General features: G+C 35.2%; 1 protein-coding gene across 1 annotated transcript in view; it reads left to right on the forward strand.

Moving 5' to 3' along the window:
- The first annotated feature begins 15,693 nt into the window (after positions 1 to 15,693).
- Positions 15,694 to 26,140, forward strand: part of LOC113493222 (adenomatous polyposis coli homolog) — a 40,347-nt gene continuing 29,900 nt past the window's right edge. Inside the window, exon 1 of the mRNA XM_026871091.1 lies at positions 15,694 to 17,997. The gene's annotated coding sequence lies outside the window, so the exon portion shown is untranslated. The remainder of the gene's footprint in view (positions 17,998 to 26,140) is intronic.

The following is a 26,140-nucleotide window of genomic DNA, read 5'->3' on the forward strand; positions in this document are numbered from 1 at the left end:
ACATAATTAAAAATAACATAAATATTTTGCTACACATTTTTGATCAAGTCGATTATGCTGGTATATAAAACTATAATGCTTATCAACTATAGTCACCTCACTAGCCCAGAAAATTGCAAACGGCGGTCGTGGGAGGAAGTTTTGTTGTGATATTTTGTTGTTATTTTACCAAAAACAGTGAAACTAGTATTGAAAATCATGCAATTGGTAAGTTATATTGTATGACCAACTAAACTGTGATGAATAAACTAAACAAATGTGAAGATAAAGCTTGAATTATTACGGTTTAAGCTGGATGAGTCTGTGCGATTTTGAATTGGTTTCCTTTGAATTTTATGTATATTCCTGAGTAAATAGCGTAGAATACTACCTTGATTAACTGTATTACACCTTATATTTTGCTAATTGGTGTTTATGGTTTCGGAAAAAGCATGGTTTTGATGTGCAGTATACATATAGGTGACTGGTTATTTAGCCTACCTTCAGTTTATTGATAAATTATTACCGGCGTTTCGAAGATGTTATCGCGTTTGCCCTTTCGATACTTTCCATGTTCTACGTTAATTATTGCGTTGTCAATATGTTTTTGTCTTCGTTATGTTGTTATTATGCTGATAGTATCTTATAAGTTGATAAATGAGGTTTTATTTGTACACAACTTTCTTATCATAAATTCAATTTTGTTAGATTGGATTCACACGGTTGATCTTCAGACTAAATTCTTAAATTCAATCTTATCTCATGCACAATTTCTGTAATAAATGTCTTGGTGCCGCTGATGACAAATTTTGTAAATTAACTGGAACTGTATTTTTATTATATATTTTCGGTATCCTTTTGTCTATAAGTAAATAACTACACAATCTAATTTGATAATTGCTATTAAAAAGATATTTTTTATTAATTGGATACAACATTTTATACATATACTTACTGGATTCATACTTGACACTATGGTTTTAAGCACTATCATATTGCTGTATACCTGATATCCAAACATACTTCTTACTAACCAAGTATTAACAGATGTATTTTGTTACATACTTATTAAACTTACTTATAATACTTTTGTCTGCCATGGTGCAAGACATCTATACAGAAAATTTGTTGTCCATTCCATGAGTGAATAATAATAAAATCTTTGTTTAAGTTTTCCTTCAAATTGAACACTACAGCTGTTGGTACTTATATTCTATCCTGATACACCTCATGGTTATCACTGTCCTATGAATCACAATGATTAGTACAATAACTGTGTAGGCTCAGAAACCTAAAATGAGTCTTGACCTCTGGAATGAGAGAGTGCCACTTTACCTGATCAATTGTTTGTTGTTATTTGTTACAGGCATCTTAAAATTGTCATTTTAATGAACTAAAATTAACATTACATAAAGACATTAGCTCCTAAACTAATTCTTGTATCTACTGAAGGCTCCTTTCACCACTTCTTAAAGGAATTTTATTACAGTTATGATAGAGAGATCCTCTGTGACATGTGTGTATGTCATGCTTCTACAACCATAGCAGTAATTAATCCTATATAAACCTAACATATTACTCAATTGATTAATAGTATTTAGAAGCGTTCTTCCTCTCTCCTACAAATGTGCTGTGCCCAACAGGGTCTTTTCTTGTGTCTATGTATAACCTACCAACTGTTAAAATGTACATTATGGAAGCAATAAATATTGAATATAGACTGTCTGATAATATTCGTAATAGTGTAGTCACCATAAAACAAGAGTGTATTATGAAATTTATGAGATCAATGAAATAGTTTTACTAAAAAGTTTGTTACATTAATTCTTATTAAAGCAAACTACCTGCTTTTATCTGCCTTATTTTTTTTTTCAATTTTCGTAATATGGTCTTATAATTCTTGATTAATTCTATTTACAAATTATATTTATATAATATAAATAATCTTATAAAAGAATATCTGTACTCTTGGTGTTTCTTGTTATGCAATTACATATTAGATTAGATAATATGTGGAAAATGCTATGGTTATTAATTACATTGATTTGTTTTCTTTAACATTACTGAATAAGTTTCTAATTAATGTAATATCGTTTGTTTTCCTAAATTAAGAAAAAACAGATAACTAAATAACTGATTTATTTCAGTAGTTCTTTTGATTTGGTGATTGATGGATGCCAAGTTATAAAAGAATAATCACTAATATGTCATTCAGTCTGTCAATTACCATTGGTTAACTAAAAATCGTTGCTTTTTCGTATGTTAATAATAATTCTTACAAATTATACTACTTATTAAGTTGTAAGAATAATGTAACCAGAATAATATCAGCCAGTAACTACCCCAGTGAATGGCAAAGGAGGATTTACTTATATGGAGGGAGAACAAAATATTATGTTATCATGTTATTTTTTATCAGATAGCACACTCTTTCACAAAACTAGCCTAATACTGATATATAAAATATAAATAGCATTTTATCTCGAAATACAGAATTTATTCTGATTTTATAAGATTTGGTTTTATGCATAAGATTATGTCATACAAATTAAATCTAAATTATGAACATATCAGATTTATTTGTTTCTTAGTGTCTATGAAAATATATTCTATACATGATTCATTTTATTATTCAATTGTCTACACTTAATGCGATTGTGATGACTATGGAATAAGCTTTAAAAAAAGTTTCTTTCAATTTCTGTCGTTAGGCAAACTTGTTGTAAGAATAATTTAAATATTATAAAAATAAATAACATATTAATACGATAAAACTCGATGTTGAAATGTAGTTGACGACATAGTGCCAATAAAGTCATAACTGTCCAAATAAAAACGTATAAAAAAATAGCATGGAAATAATTAAAAGTTATCAGAGTTGCCAACAAAAACATTGGACAAAAATATAAATAATGACAACACTAAAATCAAAGGGATAATTTATATCCGTCCGTGCGTCATTCTGCTATCGAAAATAACTCAACGACTATCCGGAAAGGTTTTAGGGTGCTGTCTCAAAATAACAAATCTACAAAAAATGTTCTATAGATTTCTTAATACATTTCTGAACCTATAGTCAACGTACCAATGAGGTTACAATCTACAAAATTGCAACACAAAAATAATCTTAATTTAAGTAGATATTAATATGATAATAGAAAAGTAGCAGACATCACCATTGGAGCTAACATTCATACCAAGACAAGCAAAACTACTAGTCAAAACCACCATCTGAAATACAAAGAAAAAATATATTAACATCGCGTGCTTGTAAACTACAGAACCGTTGCCACAAAATTCATTTCGTTACTACCCATGTTATTTCTGACTGACGTTCTAAAACGTTGAAGTTTGGGAGACAAGATGGATTGGAAGGGCCGACTAATTAACTGTAGATGTGATAGTCACCAGACGGAGAGTCTTCGAGTTTTTCCATATATTTTGAAAAGTATTTTAGCATTTTTAGCCCAGCTTTGATGCGTGCATGTGGCAGTCAAACGGTATGCTTATAGTTTTGAACATCAAAGATTAATGCCTTAATGAATTGGACATGCCATTAGATAGCGAAAATTATGTTTTAACTTCTGTCAAAGCGATTGCATCTAATGGTAACATAAAATGTGTTGTTTATCACACTAAACTTATAAAGGCGAAAAATTGAGGGTTTACATCTCCTAGACTCAAACGATTCCCTGATTCTTATGAAAAGTTTAGAATCTGTATTTACTGTTCACTAGATTTGAGTCAACCGACTTAATATTTTTTTTACATTTAAGACTTCTATTTTTTTCACTCATACAAGAGTTGTTCTTCATTGAATCGTGTGATGTGCAGTGAATCGGGCCCATACATCGATGTTGTTTGCTTCCAGGCGGGGGCTGATGGCGACGGTGCGGCTCGCTGAGCGCGCCCCGCTCCGCGCCCCCTCCCGACACACAACACTCTTTAGGTGAGCTGCTTATCTATACAACAATATGCTGAATGTACTTCGGCCTTTGAAAGATGGATGAAAGTTTAAATGTCAAATCCTTTTGCCTTGCAATTGGATACAAATGGCCGGGAAAGAGAAGTCGTTCAAGTTGGCTTTAACGATAGAGACATTTAACGCCTTTGACTGCAGGGATAGCCGAGTGGTTGAGATCGCTCCGCTAAACTCACTGATCGCGAAATTTCGCGGGTTCGATCCCCGCGGAGTACAAGCATTTGCGTTATCTCCAAATGCTTGTCCTAAGTCTTGTTGTATTTTGTACCTATAATGTTTGTGAAGCCCCGCGACACAAGTTTTGATTTCCTTAGTGCGGTGGTCTTTTATTTTTAAAATCAACACTAAAGGATAGACTTTATGTTCCTAACATACTTTCAGTTTAACCGTGAAAAAAACAAAATATAATTTAATATCTTAGGAAATATGTCAAGGCTATCGGATGCTAAGCTTATGATTATTTCATACACATAGTAACCGTGCAGTCAGTCTTGTTTACAATTACAATAAACAACATGTTCTATTTACTACATGTAGTATTTCGTCACTCCTAATTTTCTACTGAGATCGCTCAATGCTCTCTCACGAAGAATTAAGTTTCTATCACCTTAAGACAAGTCTTCTGTCGTTTAACATATGAAAAGTTCTAATAAATTAGGGTACTTCTAATTGTATACGTCTATCAGATAATAGTGATGTCTGAATGTTCAACAGATTCCTCTAAAGGAGGTTGTAGTGCTTCACGAACAAAGAAGATATTCCGATGGACCGTGCACCGGCTTTCATTTATAGGTAAGTACAAAAAAAAAAACATAAAAAATAGACTAGGAACTTGTAATACGTAATGCGAAAAAAACTAATTTCATATCACTAGCCAAATCAACTGATACAATGAATAATGAACTCGAAATCAACCAAAAACGTTATCAAATAAGTTTCTACATCCGTAAACCGAAACTTTATCGTAAGTAAGAAATAAAACCAACGAAAGTTGTAGCACGTTTGCTCCCCGTGTCTAGGCGGGCCCGCCGGATCGATAGGCCGCGAGCCGGCCCGCCACTTCGATTCCCGACCTACCCACACTTGGGCAAACATTCCCCCGCCAACGCTTTTAGGGGAAGTACACTTGTGATTGACATTTTAACGGTTTTATGGTGTTAATTTTTATATTTTGTGGATAGGGATAATTTTATTACTTTGAAAGGTTTTTCGGTTACCTAATTTCCCTATGGATGGTCTAAGAATATAGAAAATTAATAGGATTATTTATAACCATATTTTCCTTGATAATATTCATTGTAAGGTAACTATATACCGGTATCCTTTTCTGGTTTAAATTAATTCTGGTTCTTAAGCTTTAGTTTCTTTCGTGTAAAAAGTTTATAATTATCACGAAGCAATCTGATGAATGGACCACAAAAATTCGTCCAAAAAGCCATCAAGTTTAATTACAAAACCAATTTACAAAAACGACCTTAGCTTTCGCGTGTCGTCACAACAAATCCCACCTTTGTGCATTCGATTAATATTAGGATTTCTGCACACAACTAGAGGGTAAGCGCCAAGGGGTGCAGCGAAGGGTGTCTGTTCGGGCCACCGCATTACCTCGGCCTTATTTTGTTAGCTATATTTATAACAAATAGGGTTGGGTTATCACTTTCCTTGAATTGCCAGTATCAAAGAGGATGTATAAAATAAGAAACAAGGATGTTTTAAGACCGGTGTTTCTTTTTGCCTTGTGAGAACAATAGTTGAGACCGAGATTGAAATAAATATAAGTAGATTTATAAAACAGATTAGATCATGTTGTTGCTTGTTTTGTCTTGCAAATGTTTTCTTATTCTGCGGATCGATCTCCAGAGGTAGTGGATTCATTTTTGTGATTCGTTGTAACTTTTCATATGTTAGACTGTCGACCAAGTATCTATCTATCAGTTTCTATACCACCTTTAAAAGGTCTTATGGTTCCCTGACAATGTTTTCTTCCACCGTTTATGAAAGTTACCTTGTAAAACGCACATAAGTTTGAAAAATATCTGACATCGCTGCCTACTAACGAATAATATTCATTATATCGAAACTTTTTTCGACAGTACCTTATTTATACATCACTTGCCTTGTTTTCGTGTTTATTTTCTGCACTCCATTGCATGTAGAACCCACACGTAACGACCCCCGGACTGAACCCGCTAACACACTCACAATAGTTTTCCATATATCAATAGAGGGGTGCTAATAATGGGATCGATTCCCGTTCATACGACGTTGTTAAAAGGGAAGAAAACCGCTGTTTGATTTATAACTGTTCGGGGCAATGGACAGTTTCCTGTTATTTACTTTTGTAAAAAAACTCCTCTACGAGTCTACGAACATCATTTTCACCATTTTTTCTGTAGAATATGTATACCCTACGTTCTTTATTCAATTATCTTGACTTCTAAGTTATCCATCGATTCTTTTTACAAATTACCGAAGTAGACGTCAAGAAAGTAAGAAATTTATTTGACAGAATATTGGCAGATTACTTACCCTTCATAAATTATAACGTATTCAAATTTCAAGCGATATCAAAATACAATATACGTTCACAAATAAGCAGGAACCCAACTTTATTTACAAAGCCAAACATCTTTATTCAGTCAAAAGCAGAAGCTTTATAAATTTTGATAACCCACGGAAGCCGTTTAGCCCCGATCATTAATTTTTCATCCCCTATGAACGTGACGCTATTTATATAACTGAGTTATCTTGGGAAGCATTGAAAGCGTCGAATTGCAGGACCATAGCTATAGGGCAGGAAATCTAATCTCCGTGCAATGAGTTGTAATCCCTCTTGCGGAGGGTGCGATTCGCCGTAAAGAGATTTAGGTGTTTCCTTCTTCACCAATGGATAATTACGCTCCTTTTATGGCAAAGCTGGTGTATTTTCAAATAATAGTGGAAAATACGGTGACCTAAATTCATTGCAAAAAAAAAATAATACCAAAACCATGGGTATATTGAATGTTGTAAAATGTTTCGAATGTGCCAAAAGCTACAAAAATGTTATTACTATATTTAATTTACTTTAAGTGCTCGCAAGTAAATTGAACAAAACGGCTCGCTTATTCGATTGTCACTCAATTTTGTTTTGTGGAATTGAGTTCGGTTCTCACAATTTGGTCTGAAGCAACGCACTCCGCGCTCGATCGATACGCCACGTGTTAAGTGTTCACGTGCGATGTGCAACGATGCGGCTTCAATGCAGCCTTTACATCTGATAAAGCTAGGATACACTCTCGAAATGGAAGTAGTCTTTTTTGGAGAATACTTGTAATAGCCATTTTATGTTTTTTTCAAGTTTTATCTAATCTCTGTAGCAGCATCTTAAGCTACCCGGCAAAACTAACAGTTTTTGTATTGCTCGTCTCCCTTGAAAACGTTATGAACTAAGTATTTTGTACTACTTGGTACCAGATATCCTCACTAAAAAGACTTGACGCAAAGCCGACATTTTACCAGACTTGACTGAAAACATCCGAAGGTCTTAACAAGAATTCTTTCTTTTCGTGGTATTCAATTGCCTACAGTTCGCTTTTGTTAGAGTTCCAACAAAATTTCCTCGACTGCTCTTCGTGCCCATATAACGTTAGATCTTACACGTGCGACCCAGATGCGGACTTTTCTCCGCTGCAACCTTGTGAACACAACTATTCTAGTCTGTGAAATGCTTTATGTAACGATATTACGACTTTTACATGTGCTGTATCGATCTTTATATTACTTTCCGTTTTGATATGCACGTGATCCCTTAAGGTCGTCTCCGCTTGACACTTCTTTGCTAAGTAAAATGTATAAAGGTCCTGAAACTTAAATGATTATCATATTTTACCGTAGAATTGATTCTGTAACTATAACAAACACTGTATGTATCTATATCTAATTTTCTGAGATCGCTGTAGTCAATACACCATAATTAGCTTCCCACAGAAGTAACGTATAAACGCAAAGGTGCGATGACCTTTGCGTTTGCATAAGTTCAAGCGAACCAAAATGTTAAGGATTATGATACTTTATTTTCTTGCTTCCAATGAAGACCACCTTTAGAGTGATGTGTACATTATCTCTATTGCCCCAACAGTTTCTTCCGAGAAGGCTCACCAGCCAACTCGGATTCCGACTACCTAGCAACTAATTTTATCCTATTACGTCATACATGAAAGTCATTGGCGAGATACGTTTGGTTCTTAGAACAGACTGCGAAAACGATTACACTTGTCACTGGGACCATACTCTAGTTAATGTGCCACATCTGTTATTAGATCTTCATTGTCTAATGTTATGAGATTATAACAGGCAAATGTATTTAATTTAGCAGAATGTACTTGAGTTTGATTCTCTTAATTGAATTGCTTCTTTTCAAGCCTGTAGTAAACTTGACTAATGACTCCTCACCCCAAAAGTGGACAAAAATGTTGGTAATGAACTTCAAGCCCTTTAGAGGACTAGACCATTGTGGCTTTTCACTAATACAGTACTAAATATCACCTCAGAAATCAAAAATAACTTTCCTTTACAATAAACGATAATCACGCACGCACGCCTAGTTTTAATTTAACTTAAAGACTTAGAAACTAGAGCCATACATTCTAGGTTTAACTAAACTCCGCCATCGTTAATTGGAAATCATGTTGGCGTATTGATGCCTTAAGTTCTGAAGCCTGAATAGTTGGATGAAAAGTGCAGGGGAGAATTTATTGATTGGCTTCTGTACCTTCATTTTGCAAAAAGTGTTTTTTCCGATGCTTTAATATCGAATGTTGTATAGGAACTATACTTAGGCGAAAATATGCTTTCGAAGTCTATTTTATTTGACTGCATCTGAAAAGAAACCGTGCTGGAATTTGGCCTACCGCTTTTAGACTAAATGCTGTGATGATATTAGTCTAAAACACTACAACAACTTCTAAAAGAAAAGCAAAATATAACAGCATTCACAGCTAACACCGTCTCTGGGGAGACAAAGTTCACCCACCTACTACGTCACTCGCGAATCACAATGCAGATCGCATCGTTTTGCAGTAACTGGCGAAACAGTGGTGCCACTCTTCCGTTCCTAATATTTTGCTCGCACAAATTTGTATGCGACGTCTGCCGCTTCCTTCGAGGTATGCGCCTTGAATATATTGTGTGACGTATCCTCGTACTGTTCTGTGTAGGTATATGTTCGGAGAACTTTGGCGAATTTGTACAAGTTGAGATGTTATCAAACTATGCGCTTCATGCTTGAATATTTGAATAGTAATTATCTAAGCCTTTTGGGATTGAAACCCCAATACGACGCAAGATTTATGTGCATCCGAAACACGACACGAAACTAACTGATGAATTGGTAAAATATTTCTCATACAATGATCAAACTGCACTAACATTATCTAAAAACTAAATATAAGGAAATTATTTTGTAGACTATCCAATGAAAGTAGAAATACACGTATTATGCCGAAAGCAATTGCACTAAATAATATAACTTAACGTATGGTCATTGCACTCGCATAGCAATTTCCAATTAAGATAAGCGACAAACCATCTTTCTCCTATACAGGATTAAATTAAATTGTAAAACAAAGAAGTAGTCGGGAAGCCTCGAAGATCCCCATACCAGTCTTAAGTCTTCTTTGTTAAGTCTGCCACATAGTCATAGGTTTGCAATATATAGATAAAGAGGTAAAGTTATGTTAGTAGTTGCAAATGTATTCATCTAAAGCCCGGAAAACGAAAATAGTTCGAAACTACAAACTTTTTCGTGAGGATAACTTAAATCCGTCTTGTCTTCCTTGGACAATATCGATAGGAAATCCCCCGTAGGTATGTTAGGGAAATTTGGGGTAAAATAGAATTTTGGGCTACGGTATACCTAATATCAGATTCCACATTAAAAGACATCCTAATATCAAGAAATCGATTAAATTTTAGCCTTGTTAAAGGTCGATTGAATTCCAGTTTCCTTTAGGACTTGGATAGCGAGACGAATGTGTTGTCGAATCCTGAATCTCTTTTGTATACTGCAATATCTTTTACAGTAAGTATGTGATCATCCTTAGATCTATTTATGTTATGGTTTCTCCAGTTAGGTATTTGATACACGCTACATGCCAATAGAGGGAATTGTTTTACTATCACATAATTAATGTAATGACTAGTATAACTTGACCTCTTGGAATTATTCTACAATATATCGTAGTTTCTATCACTCTTCATCATTCATGTGTTTTTTATCTCGCTTGCACTAGAAACGTTTGGGTTCAGAAGGAACAATATTCTGTGTGTGACGTGATAGGATTGTTAGTGGGAGCCAGTTATTTTCTTAGTCCCATTGAAATCCTTGCACTTAATAGTAATATTTTATACTTTCTTCTGTGAAGATCATATATCATGTGTGAGGACTGTGAAGAGTTAATCGATATTATACTTGGAGATGATTGGTGTCCGGTGACTTTATGGCTTCAGGTAATTTTCAGCGTTAGACGTAGATACTTTTTTTGTTTAGTCTGTTTACTTAATTGTTGACCTGTTTTGTCCGAAGTCTTCGACGTAAAACTATATTATGCTTCTATTCCTCATACTATTAAAAACAACGTTTAGATTCTGGAAAAAACAGATCAACAAAATAAACATTCATCTGTAGTCTTAAAGACATATTTTTATGAAGGTTTAGTCCCCGTTACCTACAGTAATTCAAACATTCGTCTAGCCCACTGGAGTGCGGATAAACAAAGGTGGTCTACCTTGGGCTTATTGATTAGGAACAATCTCCCGCCCACGTGGATTCTGCATCTGACGGTATCACGTGTTGTGCGGGGATGTGGCGGGCGTACAGCCTCTAATAATGGCTAAGGTTTGAGTAGGGTAACTTGATAATACATCTCATGTGAGTGGGGATGTGGATCCAGCCACGTGAGGTACGGAAACTTCCAAATTCTACAATTATAGGTAAATGTAGAGTATTATTTATACTTTATTTTGGCTTTAATGTTATGCGGATTTTTTTACCATAAAAAAGAAAATAATAAACAAGTTCATTTATCAAAACTGGTGTTTTCCGTCTGAATAAAAAGATGTCCTCTTTTTAAAAGAAAACTTACAAAACGGCCTAATGAGAGATAGGCTCTGAGGCTGAATACGAGCGCAACATATGACTCAGAGGAGTGATAGAATATCCCTGCTCATACCTACGTGATTACAAAGTGAGTTTAATGAAAGCACCCGGTAACAGCCTCTACGCGAAACAACGCCTACCCTGCCGTTTATACCCCCATTCAAGTTCACTGCGACCGCGCCTCATCCCTAGCTTTTCCCCGGGATTTATTGCCAACATAATTTCCACTTTATACGGTCAGTATAAGCCTGATTGCTGAACGTGCGCAGTAACTTCTTGCGACGTTTTAAAAATGAACGTCACGTGTTTGTCGAGAACGAACTGTGCAATTGAATTTAGACTTTATGTCACTAGTATTTCGACAGGGATCCGTTTGCACACCGCGCGCACTTACGCAGCCTCCCCTAGGGTTGGCACGGTCGATCCTTCCAGTCGCGTCGCCGGCGTGGTCCGGACATGTTCCGGCGCAAAACACTTTTATTTTCATAATTAAACCACACTAACAACAATCCACTCTTTCCTTCCCTGTGCAAGGAAAAATGTTGGATTACATAAAAATAGTTATTTCGCGTTTTTAACTCACGTAGTTAATTTCGTAGAGAACATTTTTTAGTATTTTTTCGCGGTGGCGACGGAAACTTGAATAGTGGATAAGGCAGTGTCAGTGAAAAAAGGAGTGAGTGCTAAGTGCCGGAAATAAATAAAATCAGTGACGTTTCGGAATCGGTGTCCGCGTATTTTCTGCAATACATTCGAGCTTAGTTTAACAGGCTTAGTCGTTAGGAAACAGTATTATTTTGTATTGAGGATCCTTTTACAAAGAGGTATTGTTTGGTGATTTTCATGTATTGGATATCGTCCTGTGTCCGCTTGTAGTTAGGTACGCATTATGTGACAATGCTTTGTCTTTGTGGGACAACTACGCTTATCTACTGCAAAGTACTACAATAGATTGCAGGGTGACAATTCGATGCACCAAATTATTTGTATTCAATACGATTCAAATAGAAATGAACACAATCATCTCGCTTCCAATTAATTACAAATTAATTTACACAAAATAAATCTAATGCACTAAGAATAGTTCAAGGTTCAATCGCTGAACGAAGATTAATGACATTATTAATAGATTTCGCTGTGAAAGTTGGCATAATAAATCGCTGACGTAATCTCTATGGTATTGTTAAGAAATGACGTCACTCAGTTATTTTGATAAACAGACGATCAACGGTGAATGGTACTGAATGACAATGTCAATGCCCAATTTCTTTATGCACAAATATTTGTTGTAGACATGCTCAGAGGTTGTTTAAGCTCAAGAACTAAGTACACTTTGATAAAGAATCTTAAAAAAGTATTTACTCCGCTACTTTTAAGCCTGAATTTCCAAAGAAAATGTTGACTTGCACAAGCTAGAAGTTTCCTTAAGTGTCTGAGTATGTTTCAAGCCGTCTTGAATGGTTTTCACTAGATTATCTTGGCGATAATCTAATTGTAGTAGCGTAGCATTACATAACAACATGCACTATGCAACCGGCACAACATACTTGATCAATTAGCTGTTATGTATACAAATTTAGAGTTTGATAAAGATTTATCTGTGTTACATACTAGGAAAAATAACAAAGAGAGTAATGAGATAGCGAATGAATATACAGAGAATGGAACAAAATACTGATGGATGGACTCAGTGACAAATGACATAACAAAGAAAAGCTCACCTGACGAGTCAAATGAATAAATGGCAGAGAAACACAAGCGCGGAATCTAAGTGATCAGGGCAGGGAAAAAGACCATGGTAGAAAAACCGTATTCCATCGTGAATACAAATGTAAAGTTTTAAGAATTTCTAAATTTACCTTCCTTAGCATCAAGGTTTATTAATATTCCCTCATCGTAGGCAGTGTAATTAGCGATCTCCGTGTTGATTGGCTAATACTTTGATTTGCTAGTCGAAGTTAAAGCACTTGCTAAATGCCATCGACGGGAAACAGAATACATTACTGTTCCATTTAACAAAGAAACGTCGGCTTGAATTACGTAAGTATATAGATAATATTGAAATGTAGCAATTAATGTCTTCTTGATTCCACATTTAACTTCAATTGATTAAGTTTTGAAATCGCAAGTTTTAACATAATATTGTCGATACCCACGCGCTCTGGCATGACACGAATCACATCGTCCTTAAAATTTATTGCATCTAGCATAAGTTTTGTTGGTAGTATCTGTCGCCTACATGCATGTTGTGGGCGTGAACATATTTCATAGCTGGTGTCTAAGTATTGCGTGGTTCAATCCTCAATGAACACATTTCATCTTACGTCAATTTGGAACCTGAACTTCTACGAATATGTTTTCGTCAGTTCAGTCATTGTTGGAAAATTCTCTTTGTTCATTCCGATGTCTTCTGGTCCGTGTCCTTGTGATTAGACGGTGCTATTCACTAAAATCATCTACAAGTTATAAAGACATCATACATCTATAAAGACTAAAATTTAACTTATTCTAATCAGGTACCACTGGAATGTCATTGTTTGTCCTACAGTAGGAGGTATTGGTAGAACATTGCGGTATTATGATCGATGGCTGGTTCGTATGATTTAACGGGTACGAAAAAATTCTTAAACATATTACTGCTTTTCCCCTAAGCAATAAATATGTCGCATAACAAACACGAACGCTTGTTGAACGTCGCGGGTCCGACAGGGTTTGTCAATACGAGAACTGTTTATCGACGCAATGCGCAAGTCTGCCGGCGACCCTGGCGCATCGCCAGAATATCAGCTGATTTGGACTCCTGGCGCGATGGAGTTTTACCATCCATTGTGGAAGTTTTTTATTATTCTATTTGATTTATAGTTAATAATTTATCGGTGTAATCCGCAATGGCGCCTTCTAGACTCTTAGACAAAACTTTATCGCGAAATAATATCAAGATAGTTAAAGAAAGATCTTCAACGAAGAAGATATGAGTCACGTATTAGTAACACTTAAAATATTGTCAGTGTTTGCTCAAGACTCGGTCAAAACCTGATGTGGCTATGCATGATTCACCCCCGTACCGTACTCCGTGCCCTACACTACACCACTGAACATTATTTCTTCCTCCCAAACAAGGAAAAGGAAATTGTTTATTTCATTCGCTCACGCTGTTTGGATCCCATGAGTGTATATAAATAAATGTTATAGGTATTCTGTTATTATTTTTGCACGCTATACGAACAGAAATTAATGACACGTGTTTTATTAGCTATAGATCATTCTAACCTATCCAGAAAACAAACTGCTTCTGACATTAAGATATTTCTCGTCTCTCTTTAGTGTTTCACTCAAACCTAGACAGTCGAATCGTCTGGGTCAACGAACCCCTTGAAACAAATTTGTAGGTGTAGGATATGGCTGAAACTAGGCACCATAACCCAAAAAGGTTTCACGTACTTTAGGTAGCAGTGTCGGCAGACTTTTTCCAGGCGAAAATGTTGGCGATTTGATGCTACATTTGTTACTTCATACCTCGGTACACCGTAAATAGTTCCCCCATCTATAAAAGTGATCGTCGTAGCTTGTTACAGTAGTGGTATTACTTTACGTAAAGTGCGATTAGGTCAACGCACCCTGGATGGGCGCGTCGCGGTGTAATTAAAAATGCCTAATGACATTAGAAGTCCTTTTACTGCGATATAGTTCTTTTATTTTTTTCATGTACAGAGTGTTTTAAAGACGAAGTGATGGTTCATGTGTTTTTTATAGACTACTAACTGTCCTGGCGAACTACGTACCGTCTAACAGTTGATGTACATTATTTTTGCAAGATTACCATATTTAATAACCATTTAAAACTTCCCTGGGCTGCTACAAATATTTCAAGGCTAAAATGTTGTAACCTTAACCTTCCAGTATTTTAATGCTCACTATTGTGCTACGAACCTAGCTATTGTTAACCCTTAATCAATAATAATACCTTTGAAATACCATTCGTTGGTGACAAATGGCTTTTAATATCTAAAATGAATATTATTATGATCAAGCATTTAGAAATTCATTAAAACTTTTATCAATTGTGTCATCAGAATGCAAGCTTTGCTTAGTTACGACTATATGGCGTTGTGAGTAAGCTTATAAAAAGCGTTTCATGTAAAGTGTTTGTGTAAGAATGACAATTAATTAACAATTATATATGTATATGATATATGAATAAGCAGTCCAAAGAGGTATTCTTTAAGCGTCTGAAGTGTCTTTCTTTTTATTTCTACGGGTTTAGTGTGTAGCTAATACACCCGTAGAAATAAAAAGAAAAATCTAAATTAAAATTAACAAAATTATTTATTTCTTATCTATACTTCTATACTAATATATAAAGCTGAAGAGTTTGTTTGTTTGAACGCGCTAATCACAGGAACTACTGGTCCGAATTGAAAAATTCTTTTTATGTTGAATAAACCATTTATCGAGGAAGGCTATAGACTATATAACAACACGCTGCGACTATTAGGAGCGAAGATACAATGGAAAATGTGGAAAAAACGGGGAAAATTCTAACCACGTGGACGAAGTCGCGGGCAACAGCTAGTAACACATAAAATTCATTTCATAATTGTTAATTATAAAACCATGTAATAATATTACGTTCCCTCAGCTCAACTATAAGATATTACTTAATGCAATATGCATTACTCAAGAGTTGAAGATATCTTACATAATGTTTATGTTAAATTGTTTGTGTACATCCATTGTTTATAAATTATTAAGTAATCATTCATGCGTAGGTTTAATCAATTTGTTTTAACTAGTAGTGTCTTATTTGTAACACAGACAATTCGATAATAGTGAGTCTGTAGGCTAATAGTTTGTATTTAAGTTCAATTCAATTAACAAACTCTTTGTTAAGTTTTTTCTATAATTAAATATGTGAATGTGTGATACTCTCACCCAGTAAAAGGCGAGGAGGCTTTGACAAAAAAGCTTTCTCTGTTTTGTTAAAGATTGTCGTCTAAATTTTTCCCCGTTTTTAATGCAACCTTAAGTAGATGGTTTCCGAGGTTAAACATTGATAAATCATCATTCGTTCTCAGCCAAATTACAAGGGTTATTTGATCAGCAGACGACCTTACATTTTCTCATTAATTTCAAAACAGGTTTCTTAATACTTATACTTGTCTCTTCCAATTTTCTATAAGTAAATATCCAGAAGTAGCTTAAGTGTCGTGATTGAGATCAGGAAACAAACGAAGAGCGGAAGCCATCAGAACATGACGCCATTATTAATATGTGTTACCTCTCACCATCGTTACATGTCTGATGCCTATCGCATGACAATGTTTACCAATACTCGTAAGATTCAGAGCGTGGCGATGTCAACTAACCTCGTTGTGCGACCAACTTTACACCTGCCTCACAATTGTCTTCACCGGTAATGAGATCCAATTTACTTTTGAGCTCCGACTTGGTAGTACTTTTTGTAGACGCGCCGGCGTCGGACAAAATGGATTAAGCTTGCTTTGCCCGCTTTCAAGCTTAATTTCAGTGTCTGCATTTATTTTTTTACGAGAAAGCTCTCAACTAAAACGTAGGAATTACAATTGTATTAGGTTAGCATTTGTCGCTCTGCGTGGTTAAATCTTAAAATCTATTGAGCTATTAAATATCTTATCCAAAAAGCTTTACACAAGCCAAGGCTTCTAGCATAAAATATGATTTTGAAAAAGTAAAACTCATTCTTGTAGAAAGCCAAACCGCATTACCAGTCTAATATCGCATCTTGGCACGGAGTAAACGAACGAATTAATTCTATATTACAATGTAAATCACTCATGTTTAGTCGAGTGACTTGTCTGCCGTCGATCGCCGATTGCATAGCAATTGCACTTGCCTTCAATTTGCTCCGAACGCTTTCTCGCTCTTACGTCACATTACGTGACAGATTATGTTAGCCGCTGTTATTAGTGATTATAGAAACTATAGAAAAACTTACAATTTACATAATTGTTCTCATGGTAATTTATGTTTACATAATGAAGATAATTGTCACGTTACTACTTAGGTTACACAGACTTCTGACTCTTTTAACGAATTTCCTCTTAACAGGCATTTTATAAGGTAATAATAATATATGAAACTAATATTTGTTTTCCTTTACAAAAATCCTTATTTTTACATCTTACTGCAATATAGAGATATACTCTGCTATTTGTTGGTCAATTTACAGCGATTTCAAAAGTCAATACTTTGTCAGGAACGCCTTAGCAGAAAGTAATATTATATTTCACGCCACGCTTTCATCCTTCATAATATACTATCATCATATTATAACGACTTCCAAGTAGGCCTCTCATGTCGTGTCTTCTGCTTCTATTTTGATTTAACATTGTACAGATGCACTGGTAAACGAACTCGTGCGTTAAGTAAACATAATTATATCGGCTGAAACAATATCCCACCATATCGGCTTGCGCATGCGGTTGCATGCACGCACGCTGCGTACGCGCCGCGGCCCGCTCAGTCTGCGCTCCACGCGGCCAATGAGCGCACTCCCGCGGCCTTTACTTTCTACATTCAAATATCGGCCCGCGTTCGCGAAATTTAATTGTGATTGTGTACGCTTCATATTTCTCGTCGGTTTTTTTTTATAAACATGTAAAGTGAAAGAGACTAGTGATTTAATCCAGTGTATAATATTTTTTAGTTTAAATTTTTCGCAAATAAAACCTCGAAGTTTAATTGAATAGTAAACGGGTACGGATCGCAATAATATTAGCGGAATGCGTAGAAATCGTTCCGCATGATCGGCCCGATAGAAGACCTATCATGGAGGTAACCATCGAGTAGTGAACTAGTGTACCTACAACAATTTCAGGCATCGCTGGCTATTGTTTCATGGCTGGTGCGTCTGCCGTTAGTACGTTTCTATATTATTATTCCACGCACTTTGTTGACTAATAATAAAAATAATAATAGATCACCTTATCTCATTAATGTTTAACCACTGTAAAGTTCACCAACACTACAAGTAGCGAACACTTAAATTTCCACAATATTCCATCCGGATTCTAACATTTTTCTAACAAGAAAAAGCACTCAATAGAATGAAGACATCTCGTACACGGTTTAACTACCGGATGTTTACTATGGGGGTGCATGGTGGAGCCACCGTATACACTCACTCACCAAGCACCTTAATCCATTAACAGTACGGTCGATTTTACAATGAAATTTTCGACAAAGTTTTCTCGTTTCTAAATGCGTATTTCAGGAGATGGATATTCGGTAGTCAGGATCTAAATTTATGTTAGCTTTGGTGTTAATGAGTTTCTTAGTGTGTGTGGTAGCCATGAAACCGATGTTATGAATGAATGTGATGATGTATTTATGCTTTTACAATATATGTACAGAAATTTAACCACCGGAACTAGCTAAAAGCTAGAAATTGAAAAATAAAACATAAGTTTATAAGTTTTTCATTTGGTCAAAGTCTAAAGATTTGTTCGATAAGATTACTGAGATAAATAAAAAAGCTTGTTTGAAAGAAAACTATACAATCAACAGGATCCTCACTCGTAATTAATAGAGCCAAATACATCACACAATGTTTGTTTAACTCCAATGTTTTCATAACACACAATTAACTATTCTGTTACATCTTGTAACGTACAACGATACTTGTTTTAAGGTGACTGTACAAAGAACAACCTTCAAATATCACGTCTACCCACAGTTGTGCCTTAAATGGTACACATTATAGCATCATTAAGACAATCACTGTCACGAATATCAGCTTCAAAATAAATCTTACTATGAACATGATGTTCTTCAGACATTAGTATAATTGCATGTTCATGCATTTGTAAATGTGACAATCTTTTGATTATTGGTTTTGTATACAGACTGTGTTTATCTCAATACCTGTGCATCAGGGATAGGAAATAAGCTATCGTCCCTGCTATTGTTTTTTTTTTTGGAGGATTCTAATCCGAAATTCTGCGGTTTCTTTAGTTATTTCCATCTTAGTATTAGGAAGTTCGAATAGCATTACTATAAAAATATTACAAATTTAATGCTCAGTAATATCTCGTATTGATTTCCATCTACTTTCATCTCAGCACTTGTCCCAAAATTTTTGGCAATGATGCAATGCCCATATCATTCATTCACCCCTTCCCCCCATCATGTCACTATCATTTATTACCTTCTTATCGTCTTACACGTAAGCCTTCCGTTTATCCATCACTCTTCTAGACACATGTTCAAAAATACCCTTTGTCCCTGAAGCAGCATCTTGACTTGCTCTAGAATACTAAAGATTTATCATTAAATGAAATGTTTAATGACTTGGAAGAGTAATCTATCTTAACATGATTTATGAGTTACCTTCAACCCTCGCGTTTTCGCTCATCATTTGAACCATCGTAACATAACGAATATAATAAACGCCGTAAAGGAATATGATTCTTTTACGGCGTTTAGTATATTAGTTTGGTGCAAGTAAATCAATGCGTTAGCATCTTTAATCTGATCGGATGTTTAAACTTCAGTTACTTTTAAATCATCGTTACCTCTCTGACATATTTAGGTAGTAATAAAATACAAATATAAATAAATTTCCCAAAGATAATTTTAGTTAGGGTCCACCAGGATAACCTGCTCAGCCCGAGGTATATTAGTCGTACATTATCCTCAGCCCTGCTCTGCAATACACTGTCAGTATCGGTCGAGTGTCTCGCACCAACGCCCCGACGACGCTCCCCTAGCTCGTGCAAAAGCTAAGCGTCCGACTGAAAAGATACATTTGTGTAACCTTAGTTTATGTCGTTCAGTATTTGTTTAAAGTATACCTTAAGCTTGGGAATTGTGTAGGTATAGGGCCATGTTTATAAGGTAAAAGTTTATTGGTCTTTGACGATGATTAATAAATGCATAGTTGAATAATTTTGGCAAAATTTCTGACTTAAATTGCTCCTAGCTAAATATAAAAAAAGTTTATCAGACTTGCAAGTCTAGGCACGATCAAAACTTTGCAAACGGAAGCAAATCGTCTACTAGCAAAAGTTCTTTGAACCGTCAAAACTGTGTCAAAAAATGAATGCAAAGTGGACTACCCGACCTTTGACAAGACAGGAAGTCCATTAATAGAAGAGGTTGCTACTTAAACACTAATGGATCATCGTCGTGTAAATATTTTGATTTGCCAAAGAGAGTGAATGAAAACATTTCGCTTTACATGTTATTAAAACAATTAGGTGATCCGTACCTACTTGGGAACGTTGTTTTAATTATACGATGCGATGTTATCAGATAATAACGCACGTGACTTTCTACTGCCTTTTATTGTAATCATTTGCATTTGAGTTCTAGTGGTCGGTCTTTAGGTTGAATGTGACTCAATGCGTTTTAGAAGTTTTGTTTACCGTTCATTCATGAGGAGAATTCATTATTATTTGTGTAACGGTTCACACATTTTTCGGGAATGCTTGACATTAAACTTTTGAGAGGAACAGTCTTGCGGGCTCAATATAACTTCGCTGACATTGTCGATGTCTCAGTTGCTATTAGACCTTGTTCTATGGATGTGAGGATCACATACGAGCCACAAACAATGCCAATCTCGTACCCAATGTCAAGACCGACAAAATTTAGTTGTTATCAACACTAAGAACTCTTGAGTAGTCAGATTCGGTGTCATTATATTCTCTTCTGTAGCTATAATAAAATACTGAAATAATTTTCTTATCGTCAAATCAAATCAAATCTCTATTGCATACCATAATGTCGCAGCAAATGAATTTTAAAATGATCACGACAGTCGAACAGACTTCTCACCAAGTCAACTTCAGAAATGAAAGCCGAGCACATATTGTCTCCGCGTTGATTACGTCCAATTGTTATTGTTTTCTTCAATTTACATCGGCAGCGCAGTCGTTCATCTATTAGAGCATAGAGCCTACTTGCATCATAATCGCTTAGTTTCTCAACTCGCACGATTCCCAGTATTGCTGTTTATGGCGCATGCGCAATATTAATTGTGGCTGTCGTATGGAGCTACTAGAGAGCTGTCGTAATGACGAAGGGATGTGTTAATGCAGCTTGTACAATCGGCGTCGTTTTGTTATTGTCTGATAATATTTTGATTCCCAAGTTATGTTTTTGCCTATATCTCTACATCTTCGTAACTTGATAGACATATTTGATGAATTTATCCATGTTTCCTTTAGCCAAGTTTGAGAATTGAATAGCATTTTTGTAATAAACTTAAACAAGTCTTTGAGCAGTTACAATACCAAGGAAGCTGAAACGTTTAAAACAATACCCCCTACAAAATTAAACACTGTAATACTGAAATATTTATTTTGCTCACAAAAGCGCATCGTACAACCAGACTCCAGTAGCAACAACCGAATGCAGTCCGTTCTTGACCTACGCACTAAATATAAATACTGAATTACCTAACTTGTTACAACTGGTCGGTACGATGGTACGGCGGTAGTAACGACCGTCCGCGTGTAATTTATTTATAATTAGCGCCGTGACTCACGATTTGGAATAGACGCTTGGCGCTACTCGAAACGGGTCAGCGTGAACTTAACAGGAGTTGTTACTTAGTGTGGGGAGCTCACATGTGCGGGGCAATCGTTAAAGTTTGTTTGACAAATTGTAGACTAATTTATGTGAATGTAATGCGTTTTGTTTTATCTATACTCTATACTAATATATAAAGCTGAAGAGTTTGTTTGTTTGAATGCGCTAATCTCAGGAACTACTGGTTCAAATTGAAAAATTCTTTTTGTATTGAATAGACCTTTCATCGAGGAAGATTTTAGGCTATGTACCATCACGCTGCGACTAATAGGAGCGAAGATACAATGGAAAATGTGGAAACAGGGCTGGTATAAATCATAACTTATATCTTCTAACCACGCGGACGAAGTCGCACCAGCGAGTACTTGATAAAAGGATAAATGATTTCATATGTATTTTTTGTTATTAATACGTTCAACCTAGAAGTTTTCGCTATAAATAAATAATCAATCTTTAAGATGATAGTCTACAAGCTGAAGTGGTATTTTGAATTTTTATCTTGTTTAGTTCGTCGCGTAGGTTGTCGTCTATGTATTCATCAAAGTTGTTTCTTGCACAGGTAGTAGCTTCCTTTATTTTTCATGAAATGATTACATTCATTACATAATTGTCAACCAGACAACCCACTCTTAGAATTTTGTAAAGAACGAAGAACAAAATGAAATCCTCACTGGTTTTCAAGAAACTTACAAAGCTCTTTAGTGTCGCCGTTTCAAAAATGATAAGACTTTTGAATTACATTTCGGCATGGTATATTAGTTTCTTTGTCCTTTGTAAGTGAAAATGGGGAACAAATGTAGAAACGAAAGTCAACATGTGGCGCTTGACAATACGACACACAATAGCACAACATACCCTAAACTACATATTTATTCCAATTTGTTTGTTTGTAATAAGAGAAAATATGACACTGAGAGATGTTCCTTTTCTGAATTTTTGATTGTATATGAAATGTTTCGTTTTAGCAGCTATTGTCACACGATTTTTGATAAGTACGGAAGTCAAGTCTCAGAAATTCTGTACACAATCGGCTTTTACGTAAAACTTCACACAAAATGTCTGAAATTAAACGTTCTTGTCAAGCGAAGAGCCCGTATTTACCCATCTGTTTCCAATTTCCTCGAAACTTGTGAGCTAAATTGTACAAAGATCCATCTTCGATTTTCCTAAGAAACTTCTGAAACGGATCGGAAACGGACGCTGTTTTATTCGCCGTTTTAGAATATCACAGGAAAACACTTTTATTTTACATATGGTGCTTTGGATTTTGCAACATTTTATCGAGATTAACGGTCATTGCAATAACAAAGACAGATACAATTAGTCTTGCACAATACGTATGATGACTAGGTATAGAAAGTAGAAATATTCAAGTCCATCAGATACGTAGGAAAAAATATTAAACACGAATTTTCGCTTTACCCGAAAATTTAAAATTCACAAAGATAATGCAAAATGTATACACAGAAGTAACGTCATGCATAAGTTGCGGTAAAAAAAATACGTCCATAATAATAAATGACGGACGGGTAAAAATAGTCATCATCCCCATTCTATTTTTTTTTTTGTAATTCTTTACACACGGAAATCAACCCGTTATTCTATGTTAAGTCTAAAATTAGTATCTTATTAAGTATTAACAAGAAATAGCTTAAAAACCAAACTAATTTCAAAGCATTGGAGCTTTAAAATAATGGAAAATCAGTGCAATAAATTTCTTGAGTAATGCCAGTAACAAAACGTGAATCGATTTAAACGTCGATGCGACATTGACAATGAAAACGCGGAATCGAAAACTCGTTGTTTCCAATGAAATTATATTCAAACATGAAACATGTAGATTGAGTTTTTTTTCACTTTGTTCACTTCCTACTCATTAAATACATCGTAATAATTAATGTACTTAATATTGCAGATGTGAAATTACTTTTTGTGACATAAAGTATCTTATTTTTCTTTGTGTATGATGTGAGAAATATATCGGGAAATTTTATCGACTTCTCCAGTAACCTTGCTTTGTTTACCTCTAAAATTCCAATAGAATTTGGCCAACCGTTTAACGGTTAAATTTGCTCAAAATGTTGTGACCGTTAAAGAAACTCGTTCTTACAAGGATCGGATTCTCTAAAGCTCGACTAGTTTTTAGTTCTTTAAGAGGTAATGTAAGACAAGGTTCTGATTTAAACCGGTTTATGAACAACATTAAATGTTATGAACGTTTTTGCCTTTAGTCGTTACTTCAATCGGTTTAAGGATTGCAAATCCAAACCTCATCAGGAAGCCATCTAAAAGTATAATTTTAACAACACTTGCTGTAACTGCAGCTGCACTTTTCTTTCGAAAAGGTGGTAATTAAACTTTCTTTATCAATCCAAAAATAACTGCAACATTAAAGCATTAAAATGCTTTAATTATGCAAAAAAATATTGTTGCGAAGATGACTCATGCGCAGGTGAGCGTAGCGTCTCACCGTCTGCGCAGGCCGATGACACACATTCCCCTCAACATCACTTGTACACTGTACATTAGAAATCAATATTATCACTCAAACGACCATGTGTTGATCGTGTTATATGTGATATAGCTTGTAGCAACTGATATACACGGTCAGATGAGGATTCAATAGGACTGGTTTGATAAATGCCAAATTTAGGTGATAAATGTAGAACAAGCTTTGAAATGACTCATGTTTAGGTGATTTTACTGGCGTCTGTTTGTCTGCCCCGATAGACAGATTAGTCAACGTATGATTTAGAACTTTTTCATTGAACGACTCTTTTACTATGTCTAAACATTCTCATTTTTTTAAACGACCATTCTTTTTGTCTCTTACAATAGTTAGTCGGTACTGTCCTACTGGGAAAGCACCCTTTATTACAAGATTTAAGAAAAAATCGGTTTAAGACGGGTATCCATTTCGCATCGGAAGAAAGGATGATATATTTAAAAAAATCTTTTACTCTATAGTTCGGTATGCATTTTTTAAAGGAATGGTTTCTACTAAACTTCAGTACATCTCGCATTGATGCCTCGTGAAAGATTAATCCCATTTTAAAGAATTGCAACTGAACTTTTTAAAATCTTGCATTTGTTTTACGATGTCTGCTCGAATGCTGTTTTACGGTTTTGTTTAATACGTAGGCAGTTCAGTTCACAATGTTGACCCACAAAAGCGGAGTGGCCCAGGTCGTTGGTATCGTAACTGATATGCTTGGTAGAGCTTCGGTTTCAATTCTGCGCAACAACTTGGAGTATCGGATTGTTCAGTGTATCAGAAGATTGACAAGCGGATTGGATTCTCAGTTTGCCTTGGCGGAAAGTTTTCGATTTCGATTTTTGAGATTGTGTTTTGGGCGTATATTTTATTAATTGCTTTTGTCGATAAATATGTGTGATTTGAGTGTTCGTGAAACATCATCATCATCCACAGACTTTATCCTCACACTGCTGGGCATAGGCCTCCCCTTTCTCGTGCCAATTTCTACGGTCCTGTTCTAGCCTCATCCAGACTCGACCCGAGACCTTTATTATGTCATCGACCCATCTTGCTCCATCGTGAAAAATGTGCGACAAAAATTAACTTCCCGTACATTTATTTCTTCAAAACCTAGTAGAGTTTCAATAATCATTCATCTCAAAATACCATAAAAAAATCCTAGATTAGAGATTATTTAATTCATTCATAAATCTTATTAATGAAAGTTCCTCTATATTAAAAACCATAATTGCCTAGATTCCTATAACAATCTTCAGATCTACATCTGAACACATTCCTCCCAGATCAATAGGCTGGTATGTGCCAGATGATCGTAACTCATTCTCTTGGCAGCTGGCATCTTTGTGTACGACATCAGAATTAATGTGTATCCTGTCGTCGAGTACAATTGATGCTTATCTATCGGCACTTGTCTGTATATTTGTTACACTTGATATATCAAGAATGTTATCAATATTAGTAATTGCTTCTTTAAGTTTGGAAAGTATAACTGAATCAGCATTTTTTTTAAGTTTTAGCTCTTGAACAGTGTTTCAAGCTATTTTCGGCCTTCTAATTATAGATTTTGTATATAAATAATTTAATGGAACACCAGTACCACTTTTAACGTGAACGATTTTGCCCCAAATCTCTGAGAAAATTAGGGCACTCAGTATACGCGATGTTTACTAATAGGTCAATGGACTCAACATTAACAAATATTCGCGTATGTAAATATATATGTAAGCAAAACTTGTTGGTGACGACAAATTGAGTTTAACGACCTTTAGAAAGCAGTTATAGTTTTCACTATTTAGCCCCAGTTGGGCTGCAAAACCGACAAAATAAATTTCGGATAAGTTCTATCAAAATATTCATTTATCTATAAAAATAAGATAGCAACGCTTGTATTATTTTGTTTTTATACTTTGCTTCATATTAAATGAACACTATAAATATTTTGTCGAATAGGTTTGAAAATTAAACTTGATTC

The sequence above is a fragment of the Trichoplusia ni genome, chromosome 4 (assembly GCF_003590095.1).
Source record: "Trichoplusia ni isolate ovarian cell line Hi5 chromosome 4, tn1, whole genome shotgun sequence".
Classification (NCBI taxonomy): domain Eukaryota; kingdom Metazoa; phylum Arthropoda; class Insecta; order Lepidoptera; family Noctuidae; genus Trichoplusia; species Trichoplusia ni.